Consider the following 10604-nt stretch of genomic DNA (forward strand, 5'->3'; position numbering starts at 1 on the left):
TGGGACAGCAAGGGAATGGGTTGTGGCTGCTGCTGGTGGCCAGAAAAGATTCGCCTTGAGCCAATCGCAGGCTGTGGCTCTTGGCCCTGGGGCCAACCTGTGTCCTGCCTCACCATACATCTCAGTAGTCAGGAGGAAGACAGACTCTTGAGTTTCAGCGGCACAATGAATCTTCCACTGCTCTCTCCCCAACACACTAACAGGTGTCTAATAGTGGGACACCAACCTGGATTTGCTGAGGAGGGGCGGGGCAGTGAAGTGTCTCTTTCCACCTCTGACTCTCCTACCTGGCTCTTGCTTTGGGCTCTCACCTTGCTCCTACCCCCCTCAGGGAGCTTCTTTGCTCAACTCTAATCAGAAACACCCTGGAGCCATCTCTCTAATTCATACCTAGGTAAACTGGGGGCCCTAGATGAGGAGGCTGAGGCTTTGACTCAGTCAGTGGCCCCTGGTTCCAACCATTCTTCCCATCTGCTCCATCTCCTGGCTGGGACTGTCCTGGCTAGAGGCCAAAACCACAAAGCTGCTCGGTCTCCACGTCCTGCCCATTGGTGGGGTCTGAGATATCCACTGAGTTTTGTGGGTATCCATGAGGCTTCTGGGGCACAACTACCTTGAGATTAATGGAGGCCCAGACAGGCCTTGCAAGATCCTGAGCCCTGCGTGGGGGAGCTGAGGCCCAGGTCTCTCCCCTCCCTTCTGCCTGGCTTTCTTCCAGCCACTGCTCTTATTGTCCAAGCCCCCACAGCCGCTCAGTCCAACCTCTGCCTCTACCTCCCCGAAGTTGTACTCTGACTTCCGGTTGCCACGCTAATTTACATTCTATACACTGAAGCTACCTTCTTAAACTCCAGATCCAGGTTAATTACTTAACTTCTCTGTGCCTCAGTTTCCTTATCTGTAAAGTGGGGACAAGAATCATACCCATCTCATAGGGTTGTAAGGATTAACTAAGAGCACACACGTAAAGCATTTAGATCTATGCCTGGAGTAGAGTAAGTGCTCAATATCATCATCTAACCTGCTAATAATGAAACAGGCTAATGTCAAGTGAGCGGTTACTATGTGCCAAGTGCTGCTCTAAGCACCTCACGTGTGTGACACCTTAGGTCAGCTGCACGGCATTTCAATGTGGTAAAGATTACTGCTGTCATTCCCAGTTCACAGAGAACTATACTGAGGCACAGCAACATTATGCAACTCGCCGCAGTTCACATTGTTAGTGACCTGCAGAGCCACCCTTTGAACCCAAAAAATCTGACTCTAGATTTGGCTTCTAAACCAATCTGTCATTTTTGCCACCCTAGGAACAGTCACTGACTTCCCAGTACCTAGAGGACAAAGTGTAAATTCCTTAAACTGCCATTCGAGGCCCTCCCACCCCTCCTCCTCCTGTTACAATGCACCCTGAGAACTGAATACTTCCAGAACACCAAGGGTACTTACCTGCTTACAAGCCACTGCTCAGGCAGTTCCTTCCACTTGGAATGACCCTCCCTATCCCCCCAAACCCTCACATATACACACAAACCCCACCTCTCCCAGTGTTTATTTTCAGCCAGTTTCCAAAGCTAATGGGTTTAGGGTAAGCACCTGAAGATGTGGAGTTTGTGTGTGCCTGTTTTGGGGGTTTTGGCAGGCAGGGTTTACAGGGTCACTTCAGGTGTGACCACCGTCATGAGCTAGATGGGACCTTAGAGGTGCCCTGGGCCAGCAGTCCTTCACCGTTTGGCCACCTAGAACCATCCTTTTGAATGATTCCTCCCCATTCCTCTTCTTCCCCTGCCCTCACACCAAGACTCTGAAGGGTCTTGTCTACCAAACACTCTGCACTGGAAAAATATAAAGCAGGGTTAACAGGAAAGGCCAGTCTCCTGGAAAATCAGGTACCACATTTGAGAAGTGTATGGATTTTACCTTCTTCCTCAACCCTGCTTCTTCTGACCTTGAGTTTTTGAATGACTCCATGTGACTTCTGGAAAAACCGGATGACTGGGCTGGGCCCCCTGCAAGTGAGAATAGAAAGATCTGTATTTTTCTCTCCACTGTTGATATGGCTTTATTGTCATGCTCTAGGACTGACTGCAACAGACAATTGATCCTACTGCCCAATTATTGTGAGAAAGCACGACTTAAGATCAACTACCCGAAAACTCAGATCATCAGCATTGGCAGGCTGCCCCCAGCATTCAATTGGTTTCTCTCCAACAATTTAATACAGCAGGTCAAATCATTCGGTTACCTGGGGGTGCAATTTACAACTAATCCATCTTGGAGGGTTCACCGGGAAGCTATATTGCCTAAATTAGATGTTCTAGGGGTGTTTTATTGAGAGTTTTTAAATGGCCACAGTGGCAATTGGTAACGCCTGCTTTGAAAGCATTCCAGACAGAAATGGCTGTGGGCCTGGCTCGATGGTGGAGGACTTTGCACATTGGAGGGGATTGAGAACTGTTTCCGGGGGGATGATTGCTCTCCTCCGTGGATACCCCTCTGGGCCCCTCTGTGAGAATCACCCCTAGGCCTTCTTGATCCCTCCCCACTGCCTGGCTCTCTGGCTGAGCCTGGGGCTCTGGCCTACATCAGCAGCTCACAACTGTGACAGGCCAGGATCTCACTGCAGATAACTCAGCGTTGAAGCTCCTGACGCCCCAGCCTTACCGATAGCTAAGTTGGCAGAGATCGTATTTATGGTGGACTGCCTGAAGGGCAGACTGCCCACCCTATCTCTTGGAGTCTCATATTCTCCTTTGCTTAAGGCAGCTCATCAGAGGGCTGGGTACTGAGAACATTGTACTGTGGCCTTTCGGGAGGCAGGAGAGCATAGGGACTATGAATCTGGGCTTCGGTAACAGGCAGACCTGGGTTTGCCTCTAGCCCCACCACTTCCTGCCTGTGTATTCTTGGACAAGTGACTTCACCTGACTCAGTTTCCTTCTCTGTAAAATGGGAACAGTAGCAGTGCTTGCCTTTTAGGGGATTCAATGCCTACCACATAGTAAATTATGGCTATTATTACTATTATTATTAAGACAGAGTCCCATTCTGTCACCTAGAATGGAGTGCGATGGCGTGATCTCAGCTCACGGCAACCTCTGCCTCCCAGGTTCAAGCAATTCTCCTGTCTCAGCCTCTCGAGTAGCTGGCATTACAGGCACCTGCCACCATGGCTGGCTAATTTTTGTGTTTTTAGTAGAGACGGGGTTTCACCATGTTGGCCAGGCTGGTCTTGAACTCCTGACCTCATGATCCGCCTGCCTTGGCCTCCCAAAGTGCAAGGATTACAGGTGTGAGCCACCGCACCTGGCCTGGCTATTATAATTTATTGTTATTCTTGGAGAATTGCCGAAGGTCCCTGTAGTAGACGGTTGGAGGAAACATTGTGACAATGTCAACCTGGTACTCACCGCAGGGATGTTGTTGAAGATATTGTGTGGTCGCTTCTCCCAGGGCCCTCTTCGTGAAGGGCCAAGAGAAAGATGTGATTCCTTTTCCAACTGGCAAAATCCATGCTTCTCTGGAATATTTGGTTTATTTTTATGTTACAGAGGCCATGAAGCTTATAATTGATGGTGTTTCCTTCTTTTATGTGGCTACCAGGGGAGCTGAGAGCCAAACACAGGCACTAGTAACTAGAACGTCACAGAAATCGTTTGGTGTGTGTGCCAATCTCAATCCTGGCTTTATTATTTTCCTAACCTTATTTTTTTTATCTTGCTTTTTCTCTAGTACATATTTCATGAGTTTATGTTTTATGGCTTTTGTTCAGTTGTCCCAAATTCTCTGATGCAAACGTATGCTACAAATGAGTGTTGTAAGAGCCACTATCATTGAATGAATATTTACTATTACCAATGCTTACCAAAAATGAGTTTATTGACTCTTGCAACAAACAACCACATGAGGAATGGGCCATTAATATCAAGCCCTCCTTACAGATAAGAGAATTGGGGTTCAGAAAGGTTAAGTTACATGCACGAAGCTTGGTAGGTCTGGGAATGAACCTGTGCCATGTGATCCAGAGCTGTACCCTGGCTCGGCTGTGCTGCCTCTGATGGATCAACGGAAAGAAGGGACACAGGCAGGTATCCAGGGGATGCGTGTGCACAGATGACAGATGACATAAATGGACATAGGCATGAATGACAGACATAGATGGCAGACAGTGAGATGGACGATGTGATTGGATTTTTTATAAGATACCCAGGGTTGTCTCATAGGTGACACAATTCTAGCCCAAAGCAAAAGAACTTGATGTCTTAGCCAGTGAAGTCCTACCATAAAGATATATCAGTCTCCCATAGGGCTTTTGAAAACGGAGATACTTGTGGCTATTCATTAATGCCTTTGTGGACCTCTATTTATTCATGTGTGCATCCATCATGCAACTACTCTGTAGCTGGGCACTGGACACAAAAGTCACATGATGGGTCCCCACCCTCAAGAGGCTCCTAACTCACATACATGAAGACTACAGATCATGCATGATACAGACGTGCTGGAACCAAAGCCTCTTCATGGGTTTGGGAAGCACCGAGGCAGTCGCGGTGGGGAGCAGGTCAGAGAGGGTCAGGGAATGCTTGAAGTCATCATCTCATTAGGAAAGGCTTCCAAGATGGGGAGTTGAGTGAAGGGTAGAGGAGGACTAGGAGTTTGCTAGGCTGCAGATAGAGGTGCCGGGGGCAGACAGAACCACATGGGCAAAGGTACAAATACAGTCACAAAAGCACAAAGATGGGGCATATTGGAAACGCTGCAAGTAATCCTTCCTGATAGGAGGGTAGAGAGTGTGTTGGTGGCCTGAGAGGCAAAGCTAGAGGGGCAAGGAGGCCACATCATGAAAGGCCAAGGTGTTTGGAGTTTTTCATACGGCAGATGGCGAACTCCTGAAAAGGTTTGAGGCAGGGGAGGCACCCGGTCAGCTTTGCATTTTGGAAAGTCATCCACACACTCAGAGAGGCGTAGAGGGAGACTAGCTAAGAGTCAGTTTTCACCGCCATCAGGCCACCACACTGCTCTGTGTTGCTATCACATGTGTTGCTCATTTCAAAAATATCTATTGAGCACCATCTTAGTCTGCTAATACCTGAGACTGGGTAATTTATAAGGAACGGAAATTTATTTTTCACAGTTCTAGAGACTAGAAGTCTGAGATCAAAACACTGGCAGACTCTGAGTCTGGTGACAGCCCACTTCCTGGTTCATAGGTGGTGCCTTCTCACTGTGTCCTCACATGGTGAAAAGAATTGTGGTGGGGCGGGGGTTCTCTCTCTGTCTGGCCTCTTTTATAAAGGAACTAATCCTAATCACCTTTCAAAGTCCCCACCCCCTAATACCATCACCTCGGAGGTTAAGATTTCAACATGTGAACTCTGGAAGGACACAAACATTCAGACCAGACATAGCAAGGACCTATCAAGCATCAGGGACTGTTCTAGGCACTGGAGATATTGCAATAAACAACATGGACAAAGCTCCCTCCTTGCAAACAGCTTACATGCTAGTGGAGGGAGATGCACAATAAACAATAAACACAACAAGTAATTTATATGTAATGTTAGAAAGCAATAAAAGCTACAGAAAAAGAGAAAATAGAGCATAATAAAGAGCATTGGGATTATGAGGGTGGGGCTGGCATGAGACCTTATTAAGAAGGTATATTAGGCTGGGCACGGTGGCTCACGCCTGTAATCCCAGCACTTTGGGAGGCCGAGGCGGGTGGATCACGAGGTCAAGAGATCGAGACCATCCTGGTCAACATGGTGAAACCCCGTCTCTACTAAAAAATACAAAAAACTAGCTGGGCGTGGTGGCACGTGCCTGTAATCCCAGCTACTCAGGAGACGGAGGCAGGAGAATTGCCTGAACCCAGGAGGCGGAGGTTGCGGTGAGCCGAGATTGCGCCATTGCACTCCAGCCTGGGTAACAAGAGCGAAACTCCGTCTCAAAAAAAAAAAAAAAAAAAAGAAGGTATATTAGTTGGTTTTCAAGCTGCTGATAAAGACATACCCAAGACTGGGTAATTTATAAAGAAAAAGAGGTTTAATGGACTCACAGTTACACTTGGCTGGGGAGGTCTCACAATCATGGTAGAAGGTGAAAGGCATGTCTTACATGATAGCAGACAAGAGGAAATGAGAACCAAGTGAAAGGGGTTTCCCCTTATAAAACCATTAGATCTAATGAGTCTTATTCACTACCATGAGGACAGAACGGGGAAAACTGCTCCTATGATTCAATGATCTCCCAATTGGTCCCTCCCATAACACATGGGAATTATGGGAGCTACAATTAGATGAGATTTGGGTGGGGACACAGCCAAACCCTATCAGAAGGTGACATTTAAGCAAATGCATGAAGAGAGAAAGTAGAGGCAATGTGGGGACTCTTCCCATGTCTGACTCGCACAGATGTTCACAGGCCAGAGCAGTGGACTTGGGATCTGGCTGTCCCGGATTTGAGTCCTAGTACCTTGGGAAAGAAACCACCTCCCAGACCCTCTGTTTTCTCCTGCACTCCCTGACTTCTGTGGCTGTGGTGAGATGATGGACACAATGGTGCTTAGTAGCTGGACAGGCAGGGCCTGGAGGTAAAGGGGTTGTCACGCATCTTCGCTCTGGCATCTACCACCCACTCCTACTCCAGAAGCCCCATGGCTCTGGCTGAGGAGCCAGTAGAAGAGCCTCGTTCAGGGGATGGTGTACAGCTTCTCTCAGCTCCAGTAAAGATAAAACTGGGCCACAAGTTTAATCTTTACATCCTTCATGATGCCAACCTGTGGCATTACACCTGTCACCTCTGCCATGCATGACTGGGCGTGAATCCATGGTATGGCAGAGCTGGAAAGAAGTCTCTATAAGATGAATAGGGATGCTGAGGCCCAAAGAAGGCGAAGGACTGGCCCAAAGGCACACAGTGAGTCAGAAACATACCTGACACTGGGGTCTAGGTCTCCAACCTGCCAAGTGGGTCATGAAAGCTGTTTTGACCTGAGTCAATTTATTAATAGTTATGGCCCCTGGCTTAGCCTTTTTTTCTTACTGATATTTCCTTTGAGAGTCTGGAGCTCACTGCTAAAAACTATAACGGTAGCTACATTTAGCGTTCTTCCAAGAGATTTCCATTTGTTATCTCATGAGTCTCTCAACAACCCCACGAGGTATTATTACCCCCATTTTCATTGATAAGGAAACTGAAGCACAGAGAGGCTAAGTGACTTGCCCAAGGCCACACCTTAGAAAGCAGGGGAGCTGACAAATTTTGGCAGTTTTGCTCATAAATCTTTGTATTTAGCCACTAAGTGACATAGGTGTGAGATGAGTATGTGTGTGTGCATGATGTCTGTGAGTGTGGCTGAATACATGTGTTGCGAAGTGTTCCTGGCTAACTCTCAATTGCCGTTTCATGCTCTTCACAGGAGCTGCCTGGGGAACAGGGCAAGCTGACTGAGAGATCTCTCTGCCAGGCCCTTTTGGGACTGGAGAGTGCCTGTGGTTCAGCATAGCTGCGACTCCATGTCCAGATCCCCTCATCGCCCCATCATAGGAAGAGCAACACGACTTGCAAGAACATACGCAGACACCATGGTGGATGTGAAACCCTTTGCACATTGTAGGGCAGTGGCTCTCCAACTGCACTCGCTGAACCAGCAGCATCAGCATCACCTGGGAACTTGTCAGAAATTTCTTGGGCCCCACCCCAGTGAGACTCAATCAGGGACTGAGTGAGGCCCAGCAATGTGTGTTTTAACAAGCCCTCCAGAGAATTCCATTGCGTGCTCATGTGTGAGCATTTGATCCATACAGGAGAGGCCCCACAGCATACTGGATTTGCAGGCTTCCATGTATGTGCACACATGTGTTCAGGGCACAGTGCTTTACAGTTTCCAAAGAGTCTTCTCACCCATAACGTCCTCCTAGCTGCTTGACGACAAGGAACCGCCCACTTCTCCATGAGTAAACTGACATCCACGAAGGTGAGGTCATACAGCAGTCAGTCCCTGGAAGATGCCAAGCATGGCGGTCTTCTCCAACATGCAGTGCCTCTCGTAGATCCTTCTGCCCTGCCCCCTGTGCCAGTCCAGGGGCACCCCCTGCCCACAGCAGCCTCTCAGGGGAAAGAGAGGGAATAGAGAGATGGCTGTGCTTGGCTTCCCGCTCACCATTACCCCCCTGATCCTCTCTCTCCTGTCATCAGCATCTGCAGAACAAGTTTCCTGTTCTTTAGTTGAGTTCCCTTGGCAAGGAAGGAGAAGGGTGCCCCAGGAAGGTGGAGGGGCTCTAGGAATCCAATGGTCATTTTCTAGGAGATATTCAGTGGTGGATCGGGGGTAGGAGAAGATTCAGATGTAGAGTCCCCTTTCCATTTCATCTGCTGGATATGGGCATCCCCCGGGGTTGACCCAGGGGACATGATCCCAGCCCCAGTATAAGGTGAAAGGTGGGGCCTCAGGCTGACTCCTGCCCAGGCCTGTTTTCCACTCTGGCCACCTGCCTGCTTCAGGGCCCTTGGCAGGGAAGTGAGGGGATTCTTCTGTCTAGCCTGCCAGAGGGGCAGTGGGGTGACAGGAAGGGACAGCGAGAGAGAGGGAATATCTGGATTCCCGAAACATAAAGTGTATACACAGCCAATAGACCATAAAAGTAAGCTTCAGCCCAGAGCCTGTTGGCAAACATCTGGTAGAGTGATTCTCAACCTGGGGTTTGTGCAACTTTGGGGTGGGGAGGGTCTACTGATATATTCCCAAAGGCCGCAACTTCTCTGAGAATTAAACTTTTTTATGGTCTTATTTTGATGGTAAACACATTTTTTGTTACACTTATGAAAACGGCCATGATTCACAATTGCAAGCCATTTTCATAGCCTGATCCAGTTCTGAAGGAGCTTCTCAAGTGGGGGACATGCAGATCTGGAGTGGGGAATTAGAGGTGTTCACTGATACCTTCTCAAAGGGTGGTTCTGCTGAAATTGTCCTGTAAAGGGAAAGTCTGTGTATTCCATCCCAACATTCAGAAGCACTGATGTAGCCCAGCCCCTCCATGTTTCACTCGTGGACACAGAGGCCCAGAGAGGGCCAGACACTTGCTCAAGGTCTTCCAGTAAGCCAAAGCAGAGCTGAGACTGGAAGGCTGGGCTCCTTCAACCTGGCCCAGGGCTCTTGTTGGCACGCTCTGCAGGGGCAAGGCTCAGGCCAGACCAGGAGCAGTAGGGGTGGCAGAGGTATGTGTCTCAGATGTCTCCATTACAAATTTGTCACTTCTCTTTCTGTTCACTGGGGCTGCATGGACTCATTTGGATCTTTTAAAGAGATCCAAATCCTAGTGTGGTGGCTCACATCTGTAATCCCAGCACTTTGGGAGGCTGAAGTGGGAGGATTGATTGAGACCAAGAGTTTTGAGACCAGCCTATGTTCCCAAAACATAGCAAGACCCTGTCTCTGTAAAAAATTTAGAAAAAAGAAAAAAATAAATAAAATAAAAAAGTGAGCCACCCAGGCAAATGGGAAAGAAGGAATCAAAAGCTTCATGTCATGGTGACTACCATGTCCGTGTTCTGTAACAGATACATAGATGGGTAACGTTAAGTCCCTGACTTCCCCAGCTCCTAGATTGCCAGGAAATGAGGAACAGTCGTGAAAATAATAATAGTGCCTCACAATTCTCCAAAGTGGATATTTCCCAGAATGACAACTCCCATTTATTGAACATGTACTGCGTGTCAGCTACCTTATACCTATGATGTCAAGATGTCATTGAGGAAAGTATGGTCACATTTCGTACATGGGGAAAATGAGGCCTGAGAAAGTTAAGTAAAATAATTCTAGGCAGCAGAGCCCCGCACACCAATTCCTGATTTCTGAGCATACTTTCTTAATGCTCCTTCATTTTAATAGCCCTGGAAATAATAAGAGGGATGGTCATTTCCCCCATTTCACAAAAGAGAAAACTGTGGCTCAAAGAAGAAGAGCATTTGGATCACAGGGTACAAAGCTGGGAAGTGTTCTGTCTGCTTCCTGATACAGTATCTGTTCACTAGCCCCAGTATGCCCCATCAAAGACCCAAGACTGTGAGATCTTTGAGGATTTGGTAATATGTCAGAAACACACTTGTCAAAAATCCGTGACAACAGTAAATCAGCTGAAATTATAAATTGGTTGAAAATAAATGTTTTCAGTCAATATTTTTCCATGTAATAGTAATTTCCAGGTACTATGGGGAAGGGAAGAAATTTTTTTTTTTTTTTTGCCGCCTTTGAGCATGTTTGTTTTCTGAATTTTAAAATTTTTATTTCGGGGGAGAATAATTTGGGAATTCATTTTCAACTCATTCTCCCTGCCTTGGTTGTTCAGCAATATTGTCATGAACTTTGAAATTTCACCTGTGATTCTAAGCAAATTGTCTAAAAAAGCAAGTGGGTTGAAACTGAAATATTTCCATCTGCTAGTTCCAGCTTCTCTAAGTTTGTGCAAGCTGGGATGAAAATGCAACCTCTAAATGAAATTCAATCTGCTTTTCAAGTGATTTGCCTTTAAGTTTTTTAAATTAATTTTTTTGCCAGTGATGCCAACTTTATCTTTAGCCCACATCCTCATCAATTTTAATGT

The sequence above is a fragment of the Saimiri boliviensis genome, chromosome X (genome assembly GCF_048565385.1).
Source record: "Saimiri boliviensis isolate mSaiBol1 chromosome X, mSaiBol1.pri, whole genome shotgun sequence".
In the NCBI taxonomy this organism is placed as follows: Eukaryota; Metazoa; Chordata; class Mammalia; order Primates; family Cebidae; genus Saimiri; species Saimiri boliviensis.